Source organism: Battus philenor, unplaced genomic scaffold (genome assembly GCF_028537555.1).
Source record: "Battus philenor isolate CCGP_79_NKW_IND1 unplaced genomic scaffold, ilBatPhil1.0.hap1 SCAF_23, whole genome shotgun sequence".
Classification (NCBI taxonomy): Eukaryota; Metazoa; Arthropoda; class Insecta; order Lepidoptera; family Papilionidae; genus Battus; species Battus philenor.
In genome coordinates, this window is record NW_027181686.1 from 5,737,308 (window position 1) to 5,760,945 (window position 23,638).

Sequence of the window (23,638 nt, forward strand, 5' to 3'; positions counted from 1 at the left end):
GGCCCACCTGTACTGAACACTCGAAACGATAGGTATGTTCTAATTTCAAATGTAGAATTATTAAATAAGGAAGTTTTGTTTATATACAGCAAAATGGATATTGTAGTTTTTTTAATGAAAATAATAATGTCCGCGTTTACTTGTGATTCAGATTAATTTATCTGTCAATAGAAGCTGACAACGGTCATTAGATAAATTGGAAAACTTAATTTTCTGTTTGGGTACATGTTTCTGTTTGGGTTCATACCTTAATATTGTAAGAGAATTCCGAACTTTAAACTGGACATTAATTTTTTTAAAATTGTTGCCATTTATGCATTGAGAGAATTTCTGCATTGTCTTTTTTTATAGTCCACATTAAAAATAGCGCTGATTCAGGTGAATCCCCGGATATTCCACCATATTTTTTACGGTCCCCGCTATTGAGGACTTTTCGTACAACCCCTGTCTTGGGTTCCCAGGGACAACTTTTTACTAAATAATTGATTCGCTTTTTTCTCTTATTATATCCGCACTTTTCTTTTTTTCGTCTCGATATCTCTGACTCGTTTTTTTTCTTTCACAAAAACTTTCGTTCCCTTACCTTCATGCGTCACCTTTTTTCGCTTACCATTTCCTCCACGAATGCTTTTTGTATTTTGCAATTTGAACAATTTTGCCTATAGTTTTTATGTTCATTTTTACATTTATTTTTATTTCTATTATTTATTTTGTATAACAGCTATATTCTGTTATCCTTCTAGAGATTACTACGTTTTGTTGTCTTTTACTACCTTATTAGCTTTCTGCAATATTCCAGAAAGGTCAGGTGACTTTCCTTTTGTGTCCTTAAGGAAGCGATGTTTCCCTCATCTATTCTCTCCTGCAACCCAAAGTACATAGTACATGGCAGTCCATACGTTTCGCGCCAAATACGGGACAGCCGTTGTTCAGTTGCGCCAGAGTCTGGTCCACCGCAGGTGCACGAGGAACTTTCCTTGAGTTTAAACCTATTTAGGTACTCAGCAAATCCCTAACACCCCGTAAACATTTGGGCCAGAACCGTGTCTAGCTCCAACCGGCGAAGCACGCGATAGGCCGAGACAGCGTTGGGAAAAACATCCGCGTTATTATTTTTACCATATTCCACCATATTACTAAAAAAATTATAAATTCCTTGACTTCGTATTTACATAGGAGAAGAATCAAACAAGTTCATGCAATACTGTAGGCACCTACATCTACATCACAAGTCGTATTTTGTCTCTTTATATATCTGAAGAAGCGTGGTGGGTGATAGCGGAGCTAACCTAGGTTCAACACGATTTACTGCATATTTAAATACGCTAGTGTTTACAAGTAATAATCGCTGAGCTTCTTAAAATGGTTTTTCACTGTTGGAAGCAGATAAATTTTCGATGACCACTACTAACGAATTGTTAATCTTGTCGATTATCCCATTGATTCCCAGGGTTTTCCAACTGGATCACTTTAAAACCACTTTATTTCCTAAAAAGAGATCTACTGTATTTTAAAATCTGGGGTGGTTTTTTAATAATTATAACGCAGAACCTGCTTAAGACCGGAAGATCTTCCACGACGAAGAATAGGCGTTTAAAGTGTTTGAACCTTAATTTAAAAAAAAAAAACTTCTTTTTGTTGCCAATCAAACACACAATGTATAGCGGGCTGTTTTCGTCAGTTATTTTTCGCATTCATAAATATTTCTTAATTTACTTTTTTTAAATTTTGAACAGTGGTAATCCAGTGGTACAGAACGGAGACTTGCGATCGCAGGTTACGGATTCGATTCCCGATGCACAATCTTATACGATGAACAACTTTTGCGTTAATTATGTAGGATTGCCACTGCTCACAAACAAATTTTCAGAGCATGGGCAGTAACATCCTCTGTTTACCACATGTGGTGTACGTTGCGATGTCAAACTTACTTGCCAAACGTGGTGATTATGATAACTCCCATGGATATATTTGGGGAGGGCCAATTATGCCTTCAGGTCTATCTACAAGCTGAAACGACGATGTTTTGTGTTATGGCGGATTTATTTGTAATGCCTAATAGGCATTCTCTCCAAGACAATTTAGAGTGGTACATACTAGTAACAAGTAGGCAGGTGTGTTCTTTTGATTGAAAAATAATACAGTCTTTCTAATATATATAGAACATAATATATTTGTTGAAGATGAACACTTAACTACAACTTATCGCCTAATCACTAATAAACATATACTAAAGTAGGATATATGTATTATATAATTAAAGTTATGTCGATTCATCTTAAACATATAACTCTTTTCTGACACCCTAATTCAAATGGGAAGTTTATTCCAAAGTAGAAAGTTTAGAAGAAGAATGAACGAAGTCAGATTTGTAAAAAGGAAAAAGTAGTAAAATATAATTGGTCGATTGTAGATTTCTTTCATTGTTTCAATATTCCGAAAAAAATCAAATACAAATTGACTCACTTTATAAATTGTATTTAATAATCGTGAATTAGTTATAAGGTATTCCTTAGGCGGTACATTTGCATTAAAATTATGCCAGTACCAGGCGTTTATAGTGTAGATGTGAATAGTTGATTTTCTTAATTAAAGAGAGCGATCGTTTTGCGGTGAGTCAGCTGCGAGGCGAGGGAGGTCTTGAACTCGTGACCCGCGGCCCCGGCGTGCGGTTCCAGCTCTGCATTAGTCATTCGATATCTGTATCACCACGCTGAAAACTAAGATTTCACTATTAGTTTTATGTGTTTATATTAAACTTTACTTGTGACTGAAAAGTGCAATTATTTAAGGATGCGTGTATATAACATTGGGTATAAAGCTCTTTTTTCTTTTCTTTAACAGAGGTCTTATTCTCATCAGGCTAATTTCTCATTCCGGTTCAAAAGTAATTTGTGTTTTATTTTATTTATTTAGTTTCAATTGTACTATAAGGCATATAAGGAAATCATAAGTAATAAGCAAAAATGTACAAAGTGTGGTTGTTGTTTTCCAGATTGGTTTTGGTTATTAAGAAAAAAAAGAGCTGGTGGCTGAGCGGTCATCACGCGATAGGAGATGTTCGAAATAGTTGAATATATATATATATATATATATATATATATATATACACACATATTACAACTACATACTGCTATAAACTACACTGTTAAGAAACATATATACTTATATTCATTGATGATGATGATTGATGATTAAGCAGAAGTACACATATTTACTTATTACACACACACACACATATATATATATATATATATATATATATATATATATATATATATATATATATATATATATATATATATATATTGCAAAGCTGTCTACTACTTGTTCGGGTCATAAATGCTACAGATCTGAAAAATAAATTCAGTTTTATTTTTAATTTTATATTTAATTAACATTCAAATACCTTGGAAGTAAAACCACGTAAAGTTCCTAAGAAAATTTATTGGAAATTATCACTATATTTATGTATTTTTTAAAAAACTCAATCTTATTACATTATGCTATCATATGGTTTAACAAAATAAGATAAAAATATAAATATTAATTAGTAAGTTAATTAATATAAATAAAAATATATTTTTCCTGTGTTAAGAAGCCACAATTTCTCTGATGATTTTAAAAATCTAATTGCGTACGTGCATATTAAAAAATAAAATTACAAACATTTTTATATTTATATTATAACAAATACAACCTTGAGAAATATTTTTAAAGATCATTTCCTTTCTCTAGATTTTAGGATGACGATAAGTGATCGTACTAACCATGAACCTATTTCAAAAACAGATTACATTACACAACTGGGTTGACTTAAAGAAAATGCGTAAAACGCATCAAGTCCGCTATTGCACATAGAGTGTAAATGGGTGACTTTTTCGAAGTATTTATTAATGTTTACACCAACTTGTGAGTAAACTTTGGAAGTTTGATTCAGAATTAAAATAAGTCGTGTTGTTTGCAAGTGGATTCCATTTATTATGAACCATTAGAATTCGATTCGTGCGATATAGCGCCAAATGCAATCAATCGACCTTTGCAATACGAACTACATTTTGACCTTTTGTACCACACCCTGGCTCCTTAACCATTCATTGTATCGGGCACGGTCATAGAGATATCTCTTCGCCATCGGTCAAAGGTTTGGCCGCCTTTATTATTAGACTTGTATATTTCTTGACTTTGTATATTTTTAATAAGTACCGTTATAAATAAGGTTATCGTTCTATTAGAAGGGAATTCTGAATTACTTTAAATTTTTCATCATTGCCGGCCGCATCGGTGTACTTTATTGCTACTCCAAAACATATACGGGTGATTCGCTGTACGTGTAAAAGCTTGTAGTTAATAAATGTATTATAAATAAATAATGAAATTGTAATTTAGTAACAAAGCATGGGATCCACTGATTTAATTGAACAAAATATCATGTAGCATAAAGAATTTCATTGTAAAGTTGTAGAAAAATAAAAAAAAATTATAAGTAGCCGTTATCTATTATTAAGCCATTAATTTAAAAAAAAATCGCTTGAGCAGTTCCAAAGGTAGAGGATTGAAATTAGCGATCGTAGATTGCGGGTTCGATTTTCCGAATGATATCTCATGTAGTTCACACTTCGTGCATTGCCACTTCTTACAAACAAGTTTCTAGAAGATGGGCAGCAGCGTCCTCTGCGTACCATAATTCCACACTGCGATGGTCACTCCACCTGCCAAGCGGGGCGATTTTGTTATAGCCACCCATAGATATCTTTAGAGAATGCTTATGTCTTATAGAAGGCGTATATGGGCTGAAAAAATAAGAAGAAGTCATTGCTTTGAAATACATCTTAATAAGAAAAATGTATTTATTTTTGTTGAACTGCATCAAGCCAATTACATTGACAGAAATATTTTCTCTAGTCAGGGTTCAAAAGTTATTTTTCCTTTTTACTAATAATCTAGTCTTGGAGTTAAACACGGTATGAAAAAAGTTGACTTAAGTCGTAGAGAAAATTTTGGAGATAAAGACAGATAAAGGAAATAGGCGAAACCTCAGCAACAATGATATACATTATGCGAAACACGGAGATAACAAATTAAAAATGTTCATTGCTTGATTGGACAATGAGCGCTGATGGAACACGGGTAATGAAGCTTTGTGTAAAGATCCCACGGTACAATTTGTCTAATAAACTTAGATTACTTATTAAAGATTCATACATTTGATTCAAAACGTGTTGCCCAATATCTTGCAAAAGACGTCAAATTTTATCACGTTTTCTCATTTGTTAAGTAAGAATAATACCGATGTCTGGAACTATGACAACTTAATGACATATTTGTGTATATTGACACTTTCCACGCCATGATTGTTATAGTAATGACAGAAGTTTGCATCATATATTTATTCTTGCAATCCACTATTTTGTAACTGTTAATACTGTTTTATTTTAATTTGATTATGTTCTTGTGTTACTTGAAGATCCTCGTTTCAAAAACACAGTAATAAATAAAAATAGTAATATCATATTAACTCCTAAATATTAATTTACTTCCATGTAGTACAATATCAATAGTATATAAAGTAATTTAGGATGAGAGCTATGCACCATGAAAAAAACGGGATTTGTTTTTAGCAAAATAACGCATAATAATTACACAATCGTTTGCTAAAGAATTTTCTAAAATCTTCTATTGCTTTTTATGATAAAGAGTTCATCTCTTACTCTTTTTATTGTACACCAATGAACATAAAAACAATCACACGTAATAGGCAAAAAATTGAAGTACTAGTATCATTCAGCACAGCCATAGATACCCACTGCAAGGTATAAGCCTCCCCCAAAGATTTCGACGGGGTGACATAACGTAATCGATACGCATTACAGGCGAGTTAGCGATCGCAGTGTGGTATTATGGTACGCAGAGGATGCAGCTGCTCATGCTCTAGAAACGTGTTTGTGAGGAGAGGTAATCATCATATAATTGATGAAAAAAGTGTAAGTCAATAAGTTTAAGTGTAACTTAAATTATATAACAGGAAACAAACCTGCGACCGACGATTGCGATCCTCGGTCTTTACCGGCGGTCTACCACTGCATAAGTATTTATTGTTTAAAATTTAAGAATCAGCACAAATGTAGAATTATGCTTGACACATTATTTTCAAGAATAAAATGTAAAGCGCCTTTTATTTTATTAGAGCAAATTCACGAGAGGTATGGTTAATTCATCGTTGCTATATCGACGTGAGATATTTTAATTGATGATAAAATAAACGTTTTTAAAAAGATTACGTGTTATGCATAAAATATTACGCTCGTAATAAGATACTGTTTCCTATTCTCTGTAATTAAAAAGTGTCTCGTTTGTCCAATAATTATTGATTACGCTTTTCCTACAATGAAATAGTAATACGCATTATTTTATAATATAAATATATTAATTAAAAATCGACACATCTTTTCAACGTATAACGTCTCATGACGACTGTAAAATTTTTGGACTTCGTTGGCGTTTTCGGACTCACTTGCTAAAAATATATAACACAAGCGACGAACTTCTGGCTTTAGAGCAAATAGATGTATCTATTGAGCTAGATTACTTGGTGAAGTTTCGGTTGACGAAGAGAGTCCAAGTCTGCCTTTTATAATATTACTGGAGTTCTAAGCGGTAAAAGTAGATCTGGAAGACAAATTTATTTATCAATATATATATATATATATATATATATATATATATATATATATATATATATATATAAATTATGTGTGTAGTATTTTCCGAGTCGAATAATTTAGGTAAGCAACTGTCGTCGTGTGTAAAACACTGTCGAGCGAAGTAAATCGCTTGTTCTAATCGACTCTATGTTCTATAATGCTTCTTTGAAATGCTTATTTTTCGCTTGAATAAAACATGGCTATTGATACGTTATGCCATGTTATGCCGACGTTTATGAACTCAATGTCACGGTGTAACAGTGTTACTAGAAGCACGTCGTTTGTTGGGGCCGTGTTCTCTAAGGCGAGTCGAATGGCAAACTAGGTGGTTTCGGAGTCGGATAACAATTTTACGATTGTATGTAACTTATTGATCGCCACCACAAGAGAATTGGGCTTGGAGAAGTATTCTTGTAGAAGATTATGTTTAATCGGAGATGTCGTACCGATTTTATTGTTCCCATTGGGCCTTTTCGCTACCTAGATGATTCAAGTCCTCTTGTGTACTTGTGCGAATATATCGCACGCATACGATATGCTTGATTTTATGCTTTTTTATAGGTGCACCTTGTGAGTGCACTGGCATAGCCTTTTATGTTTCTAAAGATGCTTTAACTCATATTTCTCTCTTTTTTATTTTTCTCTCATTATCTTAGTGTAGTGAGATGAAGTCGGGTTATATATTACGCAACTCTATCATTGTTTTAATATTACCTTTGGTAACATTAGAAATAGATTATCACTGAAAAAACGCCTTGTAAAAGTTATGGAGCAATGTATTGTTTAACCAACATGCCAACCTTGGTTTTGGTTAGGTAGTGACATCTTAATTGAGGTTGAGGAAATTACGATACTCGGTGCCTTACTCTTTACATTCGTAGCTTAGTTTTCGGTTAAAAAACATTTTTACCTATAGATTGAAGAAAATGCTTCATAGATACTAGTGTTTCAGATAAGGATGACGAGTGTCGGTTTTTTCACAAGTAACGCCTGCGCTGGTGAAAAAATCGTAAAGGCGGGTTTTTTCTTCTACTTAAAATGTTATTGCGCAGAAGAAGCCACCAAGCAGTTAAAGGCGTGCTGAAAATATAAATAGGCGAGGGTTCCATGAGAGGTTGAATCTTCTCCGGGATTTGCCTGGGTACAGTACTTGACGAACGTTGCTATCGGTTCTGTGGGAATTCCTGAAACTCTCATAGACTCCAAATTTGAATAAACATAATGGGGTTAGAACAAATGAGAGATAGAAGTTGTTACTACTCAGAAGGTTAGTTAGGTAAGCAGTGACAGCAGTATGCATACGGGTTGTATGCATCTGACAGATGAAACGATTGGAGTATCTTTATTGTTTTACTTGTCATCAAGTGACCGCCTAGCTTATTCTATTACTTTCTGTTGTAAAACAACCTAATATTGCCATGAATTTTTGGAGTTTTTTGCCGGCTTTCGATTTTCTATCATATAAAGTGAAGACACCTGCTTTTTTTCTTTTATCACAGGTTCTTGAGCTGAGCTCTAGGCACGGTAAAGGTACGGACCCGCCGGGCGACTATCTAAGACTGCTAACGAAGCTACTCTTATAAAAATAAAACTATTTTCTTACATTAATAATTACAAATGCGCTTTTTATGCTGTGTCATATGATGTCAGTAAATAACTGTTGTGTTATTATTTTAATAAATAATTTTATACGGTCTTTATTGAGCAATTTTGATTTTTTGTCTTTATGTACTATCTCTGTTATTTGATATTCTTGTATGAAAAAGGGCCAAATTTTGATTTCCCTGAACCGCTCAAAACCTTTGAACCGGACCTATCTTAGCTCACTCAATATACACTAAAATTATGTTACTATTTTTAGTTACAATCTGATTAGTCGTATATATCCAGGTCATCGAAATGAGGTGTAGTTCATATGTATACGGGTGATGTATATCTAATGTAGGCCAACAATCTAGTGCAAGTATGTATAATTAATTCGAACCTGCATCGAACGCCTGTTTCCTTTTAACTGGGCAAAAAGCCAGCGAAAAAAAGATTTACTGCAATATATTATGCTTTCTCGGCTTGCCGTTCTCCATATTTATTTATTTATTTTTCTTTATTGTGCATTTAAATAGTTTAATAATATACAAAAATTGTATATTTAGTGTGGTTTTTAAACTTGTTATAGCAGACAATTAGTGTAAACTATGATTAAAAATAATGATTAAATATTCGTAATCAGTTTCTCGACTTGAAATTGTACACACACAGTACGTCACTTCTGGCCATTTTTTAAAGTACTTTTTTACTTTTTATGGCCTACTTATCAAATTAGTTCTCAAACAGAAAATATAGTTATTTCAGAACGAAATTCATCTAGTGGACATTTAATGTTGGACGTAGGCCTGTATAATTCCTATAGGATCGGTAGGAAGCCGTCTGCAATCAGCGGCTTCCGTCAACCTTAACAAAGTTGTCTGTCCACCTTATAGGTGTACATTCTACGCTGCGTGGTCCGTGGTATTTACTCACCTTATAGCCATCTCTGGGGCCTGCCTTCAATCACTTCAAGTTTCTAATCCGTCATGTCGGTTACTTACGTTAATGAATCTACTTGTTGCCAATTCGATCTCGTAGAGAGATACTCGAGCATAGTTCTGGTAACGGCCCAAAAAAAAAAATTCCAAGCATATAATGTACATATATCAATGTACAACGACTAAATAATTTATAACTAATTTATGTATAGTTTGATAACATTTTTCATAAAATAAAAATGATTCAATAATGATTATCATTTTCATTATCATCGTAGCCATAACTAACATTAATACGATCATCAATGTCATCTAGATTATATTCATTAACATATTTATCGGAATCATTGATGTGATCAATTAAATTTTTATTTATACTCAGTGTTAGGTGAACATTTATCATCGTGTAGTAAAATTTTTCTGTTTAAAGACAAACTTTTATCAGATTTATAGCAAAAAACAGACTTTCACTTTGTACTTCACATTACGTATGACATAGTTCCTTCATTGGGATATAATTATATCACGTATTATGATAGGAGTTGCGAGTGTTTCGGTCTTAATACATTTTCGTAGAAGAAAAGATGGAACATTAATAGGACTGTGCGTTTTAATAGCGGTCGGATTGTAGTCTATTAATGATTTTAATTGTGGAAGATAAATCTGAAATAGCTTTGATAAATTAAATAAATCCGAAATAATCTGAGTCTGCGAGGGGTGATAATTTTTTACTCTTTATTGTACATCAATAGACATAAAAAAATCACATGTAATAGGCAAAAAAAAAATTGTCGTTTCAAGCCATAGGCACAGGCCTCTGCCAAAGATATCTGTTGTTGTTGTTGACAATCGCAGTGTGGTATTATGGTACGTAGTAGTCGCTGCTTCCCATCCAGTGGAAACTTGTTGTGAGCAGTAGCAATACTATATAATTATTGTGCAAATTGTGAATAATATGAGATTGTATCCCGGAAATGGAACCAGCATACGATCGCATATGTCAGTCTCCTACCGCTGGCCTGCCCCTGCTTATCTCAAAAAGTAATCTTTTTATACTCTGTGCTAAATTCTATTTAGTAAGCCAATATTGTCGAAGTTAATATTTGTGATCTTTTATGATCTTGGCTTGGTTATTCTACATTATGTTTTGGTAAAGGTGGTGGCAAAGAATAATCTTAATAATTGTCTGCAAAATATTCTCGTTATTCTACGGGTACTGAAGAACACGTAGCTTTTTAATTACTTTTAAGATATTTTTCGACAAATAATCGCTTCTTACCGGTATTATTTAATATCTATAGGAGAGGCTTATGCCCAGCAGTGTGTCTTACGGCTAAACTGATAATTATATTAAGGACATTCTAATATTATACAATTATAGGTCTTCTACGATTATAAATTAATTATTTATCACAGGAATCACCAATAAAATGTTTATGTTTTATATCGATATACGTAGGTGCATCAATCATTAATAATAATTATCGTCATCTAAACCTAGGGATTTCCCATTGCTTTCAATTATATGAAGTGTAAATTTTCCGTTCCAAATATTTCAAGTCCCTCAATGATTAAATGATGCCTAGTATTAACAACTCTTAATAATTTGTACTGTAAAGAATTGTAAAGAATTTGTTTTAATCGAATTAACTGATGAAACATGTTTTTATTTATTTGGGGAAGAACAGAAAATATAGCACAAATATAAATAGTTCTCAACATATCTAACAGTTAACAAAAATTAAAAGAATTATGTAAAAGAGGTAAGGTCTCCACCGTAGTGCGATATACGTACGAACGCACGTACGCACATTCAGAAGATATTAATAAAAAATTGTAATAAAATCTCTATATTCAATAAAAAAAAATTATTTAGTATTAGATTTAATTAATTTACTTAGTATTTTTTTTAAATTTGATAGATGAATTGAAAAATGTAAATACAGTCAACAGATATTATAGTGTTGTACAAACGAAACTAAGAGGCACATCGCTCGTGAAACAAATCCGTTGGGGGCGAACAGTTTTCAAGTGTCGATCACGAGCAGGTAGACGCGGTTTGGGTAGGTCCTCTTTAGAAGGTCCGACGACATTATCAAAGTTGCGGATATCGACCATTGTGGTAATACTTGGGAGAGTCCAAGGCCCAGCAGTGGGCGTCTACTGGCTCACATAATAATGATAATGAAATACTGTTTTAATAATTATGTAAGATGTATGGTTTGAACTATAAAGTTCGTTTTCGCAGTATGTAACAACAACTTCCTATGTGCATTTAAACGAGGGTGAAGGAAATTTTTTTTTTTGAAAGAAAAGGAGAGTCTAATAGATAATTATTTTATACAGGAACATGTCCAAGTTTTAAGCGTTCCGGATTATAAAATTGAAGCATAACATTTTGTTACTTGGTTTTCCGTAATAAAATTCTCGTTAATATTTAAACGACTAAAAAAGCTTGTAATGACTGATAACTTAAGTTAGTTTTATCGTGTCAGTCTAGGTTGATAATCATATGTGTTAAAATATGATTGTTAAGTAGTGTTTAAAATCGGGTAGTTAAAATATAATGTATAAGTTTTATGGATTTATATATATATATATATATATATATATATATATATATATATATATATATATATATATATATATAAATATATATATATATATATATATTTTTTTTTATATATAACTCGGATGTCAATTGTATTTCATTAAATTCTACTGTTGATTAATTATTACATATATTGTAACAAAGCAATTAGTTTACACTATTTTTAAATAATCCTTTATCGTTAATTTCATCGGTGTGCATAAGTTTAATTACTGTTTTTGGGCAGTCAAAACATGGTTTAGATTAATTCCTCTGATAAGTTTATGCCCTCTCTAACCTACTCTAAATTTGTAGATAATACTTTTCTTGAACTTCCCAACCATTGGGCTATACCAATGGGGACAGTAAACTTGCCAGAGTGCAGGGACCTACTCATGGTAGGTCTTGCCTCCACCGTCTTTGACAGCAATATTCTTTAAGATGAGTGCCCCGTGCGCGAATGCACTATCTGACTCTACAAGCAGGTGATGGAGTTGTAAGGCTAACTTACTTCCTGAATTGTCATAATAATTGAATCGTTACTCGGGAGGCCACACAAGCTGGCGCCCATATTATCTGGATATCATCCAGATTCCCATCACGGATTCTAGCCTAAACTATATCCAGATGCAATTGGTATTATTATCGATAGCAAATACCCGCGCTACGGTAACTCGCCGGTTGCTAGCCAGCATACTATTGCTAACGGTCGCTCCTAACCGCGCTATTACCCACCATGCGGCCTGTTCGCAAGACCAGTGACGATAATCCCTCACTCCACGCGACGTCGAATGCCCGGCCACACACTAAATCAGACAAACAAACATTTCGGACGTCTGGCCTTTACCTTATTGCTATTATAAGTCCGATATCATTGATCAATACTCTAATTCTAACAACCGAACCCGTAGTTCCGGTTGCAAATCGACTGAAGCCGCGTGTCTCTCCAACCGGTGATTAAATCCGGTGACAATACAATGAGAGAATTCACGCATTAGTTACATCTTCATTAATCCAAGTAGTATTAGTTGAAAGATTAGTAAAAAACTCACAATTGGTAAAATCAAGTTGATATTAAATTAGATAAGAACAATTCAATACATATCATAAATGGTTGTAATTGTTTTATCATAGTCATCGTCATTGCAAACGTAGGAGTCCACTACGGGATATAAGCCTCCCAATAGGTTTCCGATAGGAGCGGTTGGAAGCGTCTTGCTTCCAGCGTCTTCCGATGAAAGGTCTTTTGTCAGCTCTGTGGCTGGATGTCCTGCGCTGTGCTTGTATCTGTACTCTCCACAGCAGAACTTTAAGGCCGCTATGTGCTGCTATTTAGTTTGTCCACTGCCACTTCAAGTTGTCAATCTCCTTAGATATTGTTACATAATTAGTTAAATTACTTAAATTAGATTACATCATTAATAAATAAATTTATAAAATGTTTAGGAACATCGTTTGAGTTTACTTGGAATGACCAATTTATGTAGTGAAAAAAATCTTCTATGTGTAGTGAAAAACATAACTATAAATAATAGCATAAATAATAGTAGTTCTATCATGTTCAACGTCACCGGTTAAAATGGCTATATTTTTAAATTGCGTAATAATGTGGAAACCAGCTCACGGCAGTTTGTGACGACAAAACCAATCAGCACGTAAAACCACACTGGCCCAACTTCAAAAGTTGCCTAATAGTTTTGGGAGTATTTTGACAAACTATCAATTTATGTATAGTACAATTCACAAATGCGGTTAACAGACGGACATACTGGTTTTCGCTATGACGTTGGGTTTTTCCGCTATTGGATAGGCTGAACTACTAGCTAACTTATTACGTCATTTCTTTACAGGTGCGTTTTGATTTTGTCAGCGATGAATAATAGTGCATTTACAGTATGGAAATATATGCGGAACTAAAAGTAATGTTATCTCTGTTTCTAAGTATAAATTTCTTACGGGTTTGTATAATATTAAAAAAAATTTTTTTAGAACAGGTCTTTAGGTTCTGGAGTGGAGAACAAGGGCCGGCTAGCGTAGCGTAGAACGTCCATTCACTAGGTGGATAGACAACATATCTAAGATCATCGAAAGACGCTGGATACAGTCGCTTGTCGCCTGTAGAATATAATATCAATGAAATAATAGTGATTAATTTAAAGTAAACGCACTGATGGTATAAATACATACATTAAAAATTAGTCTTGTCAAATAAACCAATTTTCGTTTAGTGAGTTCAATTTGCAATCGATGTCTAATGTAAAAATGTTTTACAAATTTTAATATAAAATAAAAGACTTATTTTTGATTAAGTGATAGCGCTACCTAAAGGAAAAATACCGCTACCCAAAAGAGAAATGTTATGAATGCGTTATGCATTAAAAATTTGAAGAGGTTTTTTATTAAAAAGTTATAAAAATTACAATTTGGTTTTTTATTCCAATGTAAGAAACATAATGAGCGTCCTCTACGGAAAAAAAGATGTGGGTAATAAATTATCGTTTTTCCTTGTCATTTCAAATGGCAACTATAAGTAGGTTTTTCCAATATTTGTAATTATAATAATATTATGAAAAAGTGTATATTTCTGGAATTATGACTATCTCATTCGTTGCGCGTGTTCGCATTGCGTTAGGAGTTTAAATTCAAAAGGTGACTAATCACCACAACTACCACTGTCAAAAAACAATACTGAGGGAGAGGAAATTGGTGTAAAATCATTTCATTCTTGAAATTCTTTCTTAATCATGTTGTATAAATGCCCAAATTGTGTCATTTGAGGGTCATTAAATTGTTATTTATTAATCAAAAAGCAATTAAAATTTTGGTTTTGTTTTAAAATATTTATTATGTTATACCGAAGATAAAGTACCAAATTTTTTATGATCTTAATAAATGTACGAAATTTTTGTATACGTTTTAGCATTTGTTTCTTTTATAATAAATAGGTCCGTGGTTTATGCAATACATCATTGCATGTTAAAAAAAAGTTTTCGTCACATTTTTGGATAACTGATCCGTTTCTAATTCTATATGCTATGATTTTTTTACATGTAGTGTAATTGCTGTAATGTGTCATTATTTACAGAAAATTTGGCTTGATTTTAGGTGAAGGTGTTCTTGAGTGATATTTTCATTTGCTAAACAATCAACAGTATTCTATAGGGGTTAAAATTTTAACACCTAACAATTATGCAAGAGCTTCACTATTATCATAAATATCCCAAAGGTTTATATACAACATATAATACGCCATGTTTGGCTGGCGGGTCGGCAATCGCAGGGTGGTATTATGGTACGTAGAGGACGCTTTTGCCCATCCTCTGGAAACTGGTTTGTGAGCAGAAAGTGTAAATTATTTTAAATTATAACTTGAGAATAGACCTGCGACCTACTATCACAAGTCTCAATCCGCTACCGCTGGGCTAACACCGCTTATAAATATTCATTATTCTATGCTTATGTTTATATAAACACAATTCATAAATGACTTTCAAGTTACTGAAACGACCAGAAGCAACTTTCGTCTTACAAATAAGCTCAATAACCTGCAATACTATTTCGATTTTTATTTTTTAATGTCAAGTGTTACTTTGATATAGATTAGACGTATTTTTTAGATTCATTTTATATTAATATGGGAAGTTACATCAAAAATAAGTCTAGAGTGCCTTACTTTGACAAAAAGGTCGTCTTATATTTTGAAACAAGTTTTATTAACACATACATACGCAATATCAATGTTAACCGCGTACGCAATTAAATATTACTTTTTGTCTTAAAACCATTTATGACTGGTATTCACGTTGAATTATGAGAGATTGTAAAAAAAAGGCGGCCATTGATTGTACATTGTATAGACAAAGTCTAAACACGGTAAAAACGCGTCCTAAATATCATGCCGGCGTGAGAAACAAAAGTTTTTTTTTTTAAATGATTTTACTTTTGCTTTTTGTAAACATGAGAGTAGATAACATCATCATCATCAACATTTCAGCCGTGGGACATATACTGCTGGATATAGGCCTATTCATAGATCGAATTAGGAATGTGAGGATCAACCAATCCATCGGATTGCCAGGAAGATTATAAAGTAAGCAGTACGGATGCCTGCTGGAGTTTCGGAATGGAGACCATAAAAAAGGCCACAAAGTGAACAGACAACCATGTCAATATGGTCGGAAGGCGCTACAGGCCGCTGTAAACTAGTCATTATGGAAATCTATCGGAGAGAAAACAGTACAAGTAAATAAGTACCTTTTATAAAAACAATAAACAAGAAAATATTTTACACGTATGTTTAATGTTGTTTTAGGCTAACTTATTTTACGATCGTTAATTAAAGTAAGTTTTCCAAAAAGTAACTTCTGTGATTGCCCTGAAAGATTTACTTACAGTTTTAAGCAAAAGAAGATCAATTGAAATTATTTAAGTGTCATATTATTTGACAAAAATTGTTTCTCTTACTGGTGTTATATGATCAATAAAGAAAATGGAAAAACTAAGCCTTTTTAATTTTACTGTTCATCAATAATACCTATGAATCATAAGAACGCGTTTACATTAAGACGAATGTACAAAATGCTTTTCATGAATATTTTGTGCCAACAAAACAATGTGTAAACATTGTTAAACTTTTTATACGTGCGGTTGGGTTTTCCCATTATTAGTCCGAATTAATTTTATAACTTGATCCATCGTTTAAATCCATTAGCTTCGAGATTAAAGTTACGCTACACTATTAATGTCACTCGTTATAATTTACATAATGCATCTATCAAAATGTCAAATGCTTTGAAAGCAATTTTTTTTTAAGTAAAAAAAATATGCATTGGAAAATCACCGTAATATGAACTATAAGAAGCAAGGTGCCAAAATAAACAAAACATCCCTTTTCATATGTTGACGTTTCTTAATAATGGGTGAAGAATATTTGTATGTTTAAAAATCCTGTTTGTAATATTTTCATGATCACCGTCAGAAATACTGTTGTGTATATTTGTGTGAAACTATTATAAACTAGCAGCCACGTTAGACTTTGTACAAAAAGAAGTTGTTGGCCCGTCGCAGTCCAATATAAAACAAACAAATGCAATTTATTTTATAGTGATAACCATATTTATTAACAAAATAACAAACAACAAATGCTTACAAAAATAGATTCATTATTTCGTATTCCTGCTTTGGCTACGTTAGTTTACATTACGGTTCACGATATTTTTTTTTTAATTTACCAAAGCTTTTTTTGTAATTTGATGCAGGCGAGTGTTTAAAAACTTGCTAAAAGGGTTATATTTTAATCTTTAGTTTGTATAACAAAGAAAATAAATTATTACAATCCACAAATATTGCTTAATTGATCGAGCCGTATTCATTCGATTTCTATTTGTGTACATATATACTGAAGTAAGAATTTTTAGATTATAATAAATAATCAATTGCAAATGTAATCGTTATGTAAGAAAGAACTAAAGTAATCCAAGTATCTTAGCTGGCGAAATGTATTTTTTCGAATAGTGAAAAAACATGTTTGTGACTACGAACCGCCCGCATAAATACCATTCTGTCCTAGAATATCAATCTGCCAAAATATCATAAAGCACTTATATAAAAAACAAACGGCAAAATAATCCAAATAAAACTAAGACAAATGTCATTTAGACCACGACGGTTCTCCTTCACACTGTTGAATATCTTAATTAATTGTCCATTAGACTTGATGTGTTGCAAAAAAAGAATACAAGTGGCGATTAGGGCCAAGTATACTGTGGATTTTGTGATTGTTTTAGACAATAGTAAAATCATGTACCCAAGAAAATGCTAGTGTTTACACTGGGTTCATTATTTTAACATGCACAATTTTGATGAAAACATCTTTTTTCGAAAAGCAAAATATTATTTACGAATTATCAATGGTTAATCGTTTAACTAAGACAATAAAAATATTAAGCTAAAAATCACAAAGTTCTACTAAGTTTGGAGAGATACATCTCGCTTGTGTAACATGGTAACCTATGAGTCATAAATACAATATAGCCTAAATTTGTGCATTTCGTTCAGTGACGTCTTTATGGTCGGTGGTTAATATTAATATCGTAAATAAATCAGGACATACTAATTAATTTGTCACTAATATATGCATTAGTAAATGTTATGTATTTGTATTTATTATTGTCACCATTAAGAAAGAGGTTCTTAAACATCTCAGTTGTTTATTATGTACTTTTACCCGATCTGACCTTTTATACGATCTCCTAAAGATTTAAATTCATCCATTTTAAAATAAAGCGACCTCAGCATCTTGAATCATTTGGAAATTTAGTTTACAGATTTTTGAGTTCATGATCTTCGTAATATTCCTTTCCAGCACTACATTTAACAACATATACAGGATGTTTGGTAATAGGTGTAAAAGTTTTATATAAGTGAATATATATGATGAATAACATAATAATAATCGAAACGGTTATGGTTTTTAAAATTCGGATTACTGCATATTAAAATTAATTATTATTCACCATTTGTCTGAGTCCATAAATTAAAACAATTTAATTCAGGGCGATCGCTTTATACAGAATGATTGTAAGTGGATGTAAAAGCTATAAAACTTTTTGTTGACATTTGAGGTAAACATTCAATACCTTAAACTTTTGCAACTCAAATAAACCTACCAACTACATAATTTTTTTTGTTTTTTCGTTAGTTTATCATGGCGTTTTCCTTACTATCTATTCGCTTCGTCAAGTTGTCGTTAAAAAGGCGATCATTCAACCAGTGATTTTTTTCTCCATTTGCATTAACGGTGCTATCTATACGTGACATGTTTAAAGTCGGTGCTAATGAAATCAGTCCTATTAATTTTCTCATACCGCTGTTACTTTATAGGACGAAACCACTATATTTTTGTTTGGAGATTAAAAGTAAGGTTGATAAATTATATTATAAAGATAATAATAATGTTTCTCAAATTGAATAGTAAGAATTTTTCTAATCATATCCTCGAACAGCGTCTATTCATAATAAAATACCGTGTTAGTTTTGTGGTGAAAATCATTGAAATTGTATTAATAAAAACACGATCACAGATATTATTAATTTAATCTAAAATTAAATAAAAATAAAGATTAAATAACGTAACATATTTTACATTAACTAAAAATTTGTCATTGTCTGAGTCACGATCAGTTTCAGGGTCTCTTACATTAATTACAATATATTATAATAATTATTAAAATGATCAAAATCATATAACTTGAACATTTTTTTATAATGACACGACAATAAATATTTAAATGTTGCAACTTTTTGTCCATTTTTGTATTAACAGTATATTTACCGTTTCGTCTTCTCTGTATCTTGTAAGAGGAATGTCAAATGTATCATTACATTGTTTATAGAATTACTTTCATTCCGGAACAATTCCCTGTGAGTCTAAGTTAGGATTTAAGTAAATCACCTTCCTTAGATGTTCTTAATATATCCTATTACTTGCTATTGTTAGATGAAAGCTCTGAGAACATCGGATTTTGATATAATTTTTATAGAATGTACTCAATGCGTTATTGTTATGAATTGCGCGTAAATATTGCTTAGTGTACGCATTAATCTTTAACTTAAATTTATCTGTCTTTTTTGATTAAATATAAAATAATTGATTATATAGAATGAAAAATAATTGCCGCACTATAGTTTACAAAAGAGTTCCCCAAACTTTTTTGTGACGTAGACCCCTTGCCATGTTTTTCCGTGTAGGGTAGATCCCCTACTTACCTGATATTGATTTCCTGTAAATTTCTAACTGTAGTAAAGTTTAGTGTTAAAGAAGTAAAAACACATGTTGAAACACATGAATAAACGTATTTGTTCCACATTCGTTTTTATAGAGTGACGAATTGAACAAGTCAGTGCAAGGTAGCGAAGCTCTGGGACTGCGACTCTCAGGTTTTTACAAGTTCAAAATTTATTGCGACCACAGAGCGAATACCAACATCCTACTACTTACACGATTTTATAAACATACATAATATTATTAAAAAATTAAAAATTATAATTTTTTTACTTCATAGGTACTTTTATAAATAATGTAAATGTTTTGATATTATAAGATAGTATGATGCAAGTAAATAGGTACTATCAGTGTCTGTTGAGATCCACTATCGTAGACCCCCGTTTTCATTTCATGGACCCCCAAATTTTTTTTCGCTGACGTAGACCCCTTGCAGGTTGTCATAGACCCCAAGGGGTCGATATAGACCACTTTGGGAATCACTGGTTTACAATAAGGCAGCGCAATATTATTTTAACAACGAATCAAATCACATTTCTATATTTCGGTAAATTGATAAAATCTTTAATTAAAACATTATTTAATTTAAATGGTAATCACACAAGATCTTTATTTAGAAATTTATTGCAGTTTTCAAAATAAATTTTATTTATCCTCGCTAGTGAGTTTTATATTTCAGTTCGTGTAATTTTTCTCAAACAACACATTAGCAAAAGTTATATACTACATATATTATGTCACCTAAGTAATATACATTATAAAAGGAATTATAAAATACGAAATAACAAATAAATATCTAATACAGTAAATACCTTTTTGCTATCAGGATAAAATAAAACTTAATTAGTAGAACCTATCACATTTATTAATTTTCGTGCTGATTAAGCATAATCACTATAGTCATCATTTTAGCTCATAGACGCCTACTACAGGGCATACGCTTCACCCCAAGATACGAGTATACCATGTTTTTGTCTTTTTTGTTTAGATGACGGGGTGGCGATCTCAGTATGGTATTATGAAGCTACTTATAATTATGGAAACTTATTCTCATTACTCGTTGGACTCCAAATTCTAGTTCTTGTGGAGGTCGTTAGCCATTTAAAATGAATATGCCAAATAGTAAAAAATGCTACAGTCAAACGAACCTCTTCTCGGGCAGAGATGTTTTGAGATGGGAATACGTGAGCCATCATTGGTGGGTATGTGAAAAAACTTTCCTATGGTCCTGCTTAATAGCGATGATGAAGAAACATGGATCGAGCGAAATAAGTGCAAGTTTGACATAACCCGTCCTTGCCCACGTAAGATGCATCTCCTCGACGTAAACAAAAACTGCCACTTCGAACAGGTCCTGTTGGAAATCTCTGGGGGAGCCCTATACTCAGTAATGGACGTCCTACGGATAAAATGATGACGATGATAAAGTAAAAAGTGTCATATAAAATAATCAATAATGCAATGAGAATTCAATATGTCAAATGCATACAGTTCTTGATATTAATGCGTAGTATTTGTAGGCATTACGTAACAAATTGAGTTATCTTTTTTATCTTTTCCGTTTTCCTTACTATTCATTACGTTTCATCACGTTTTCGTTGAAAGAGCGACCATTCAACCATATTTTGTTTCTTTTTACCTTAACGGTTCTCACTATACGTGATCCGTTTACAGAATCGTTATTTGAAATAGTTTAGATTTAACAGAACTTAACTTAGCATATACTCATAAGTTTTATTACAAAAGCTTTATAAAATAAATTGGTACACTTCTGTAACTCGTATATATAACTGTGTCGTATTATTCACTCAGATGTTAAAATTTATTTTAGTACCATGTTATAAAAATTGATATACTTATATCACATAAATAAATAACAATAAATTCTCTTACTTGAGCAATGATAATCTAACGGTTGGGGATTGTAACTAACCAGTTGAGATCGTGAGTTCAATATATAACGGGATGCACATTTTGTTATAATTATAGTAAACGTCAACGGGTTGAAGTCTAGCTTGGAACAGGTTCATCCATCGTGCCTTACAAAGTCGATTTTATTGGTGATAAGCTATTTACGAGCGTATTGTCATAAATGCAGACAATTAATCTTGGAATACCCGCTGTGTTTTGAAATCCAAAAAGAGCTACTACGCTCTTAGAACAATTCGTGCTACTTCGTCTTTACTACACACAACTCTAGACTTGAATAAGAAAGTCCTAATGAAAGATTACGAAGCTTTAGCCGATAAAATAGATATGCCTTCACTTCTTCATATTTGCGAGTTTACTTGTTAAAAATCTTGGATAATAAATATTATTCGCTATTTAAACGATTAAATAAGTATTGAGGCTGCAATGCCTTGCATTGAGCCGGTATACGCGGCGTGAGAAGGCCCCGCTCTAGGTGGACCGATAAAGCAAGGCTGCAGGAAGTCGCTGGATGCTGGCAGCAAAAAACTGGTCATCTTAGCAATATTTGCAGGAAACCTCTACTGGTGGTAGCAGTTGACATCATGATGAAAATAAATGCTTTAACAAGACTGAGATCTATCGTGCCTTAATTTTACCAAGCAATCGTTACAATTTAAATGCCGCTTGTGCTATCACGACCGACTTATTTTTTTAAGAAAGTGCGTTAAATTTTCTTTTCTATTTCTATAAAGGTGTAAAACTTATTTAAAATAAGCTAGAATAATTTTATCAAGTATCTGAGGAATTAAAAAAGGATATGAATAAGCAGCGGATGACTCGAGTACATTTAAATACCGCAGATAGAGGTTGGGATGACATGGCAATAATAAAATTTATTGTAATTCAGTAAACATTAATAATTATTCTCTGATTATTATTAAATAGTTTAATGAAAAATAAATATTATTTTAATTGTAAGAATATGACGAATCTTAAGAGCAGAATACCATTGTTTAAGGAACTGATCATTTGGTACAACATGAAATTATAAACATATAACTGTCTTAAAAATATCAAGTACCAGTTCCATTACAGAAAGATTTAAAATAAATGTGTACAAGATCGCCGTTCTCTCTTAAAGCTTTTGTAAGATAAAGTAAGTAAACTGGATATTTTACGACACGTATTGATTTCTGATCAATTCTGACCACATACGATCTCTCCATAGAGGTTTATATAGAGTAGACTGTTAAATAATTATAACTATTGTAAAAATAAAAATATGAACTTATTTATCTTACTTACTTTCTTTTTCTTACTTCTTACCTACTTTACTTATTTATTATGAACGTGTAATTAAAAAGCTAATACTTTTTTTTAATCTTTATTGATTGTGGATTGATCACATTGTGGATATATCACCTCTGTAGTTTAAAAGAAACAATGTCTCTTATTATATATATCTAGTTAAGCTATTGTCTTCTGGAGAGAACAAAATGCCAACATCATATCCAATAGATGGCACTTAGCAAGTTACAAGTACTTTACAAAAGAACTCCCATGTGTAACACGAGAGAATAGTTTTTGGCGGTTGTTGTATATATATTACTTTGCACTTTAATATTTCGGTTATATTTCTACTATATCAGCAAACAAAACAGTATATAACATGAATGTTCATGTTCTTTATTTAAAAACAATATGTTTATGTTTTAATCAAAAAATATAGCAAAAAAATTTTTCACTACTTCGTAATTATTTTTTTTGTACATAAATATTTACATTCAATTACATTCATTCTTGAACTTATTTTAGTTAGCTTATTTAAGTTTGTTGAAACAGCCTTGTATATGGGATTTGGAACACCATGACAATGACAGTGATCTTATAAAACGCAATGCGGTCAACGACTTTTAAGTCGAGTTCCTCTGCGTCAATATATTAAGAAGAAAACCTTTTACTTTTATTTTATTAAAGTTGTTGTTTTAAAAGCCTTTGTAATTTACAAAGTATATAAACCTATATCATATTCTTTTACCATTTCGTTAATAAAAAATAAAAAATAATGTTACTGATTGCGAAAACTAGGTCTTCACTGATACTATTATTAATATGTACTATTAAATAA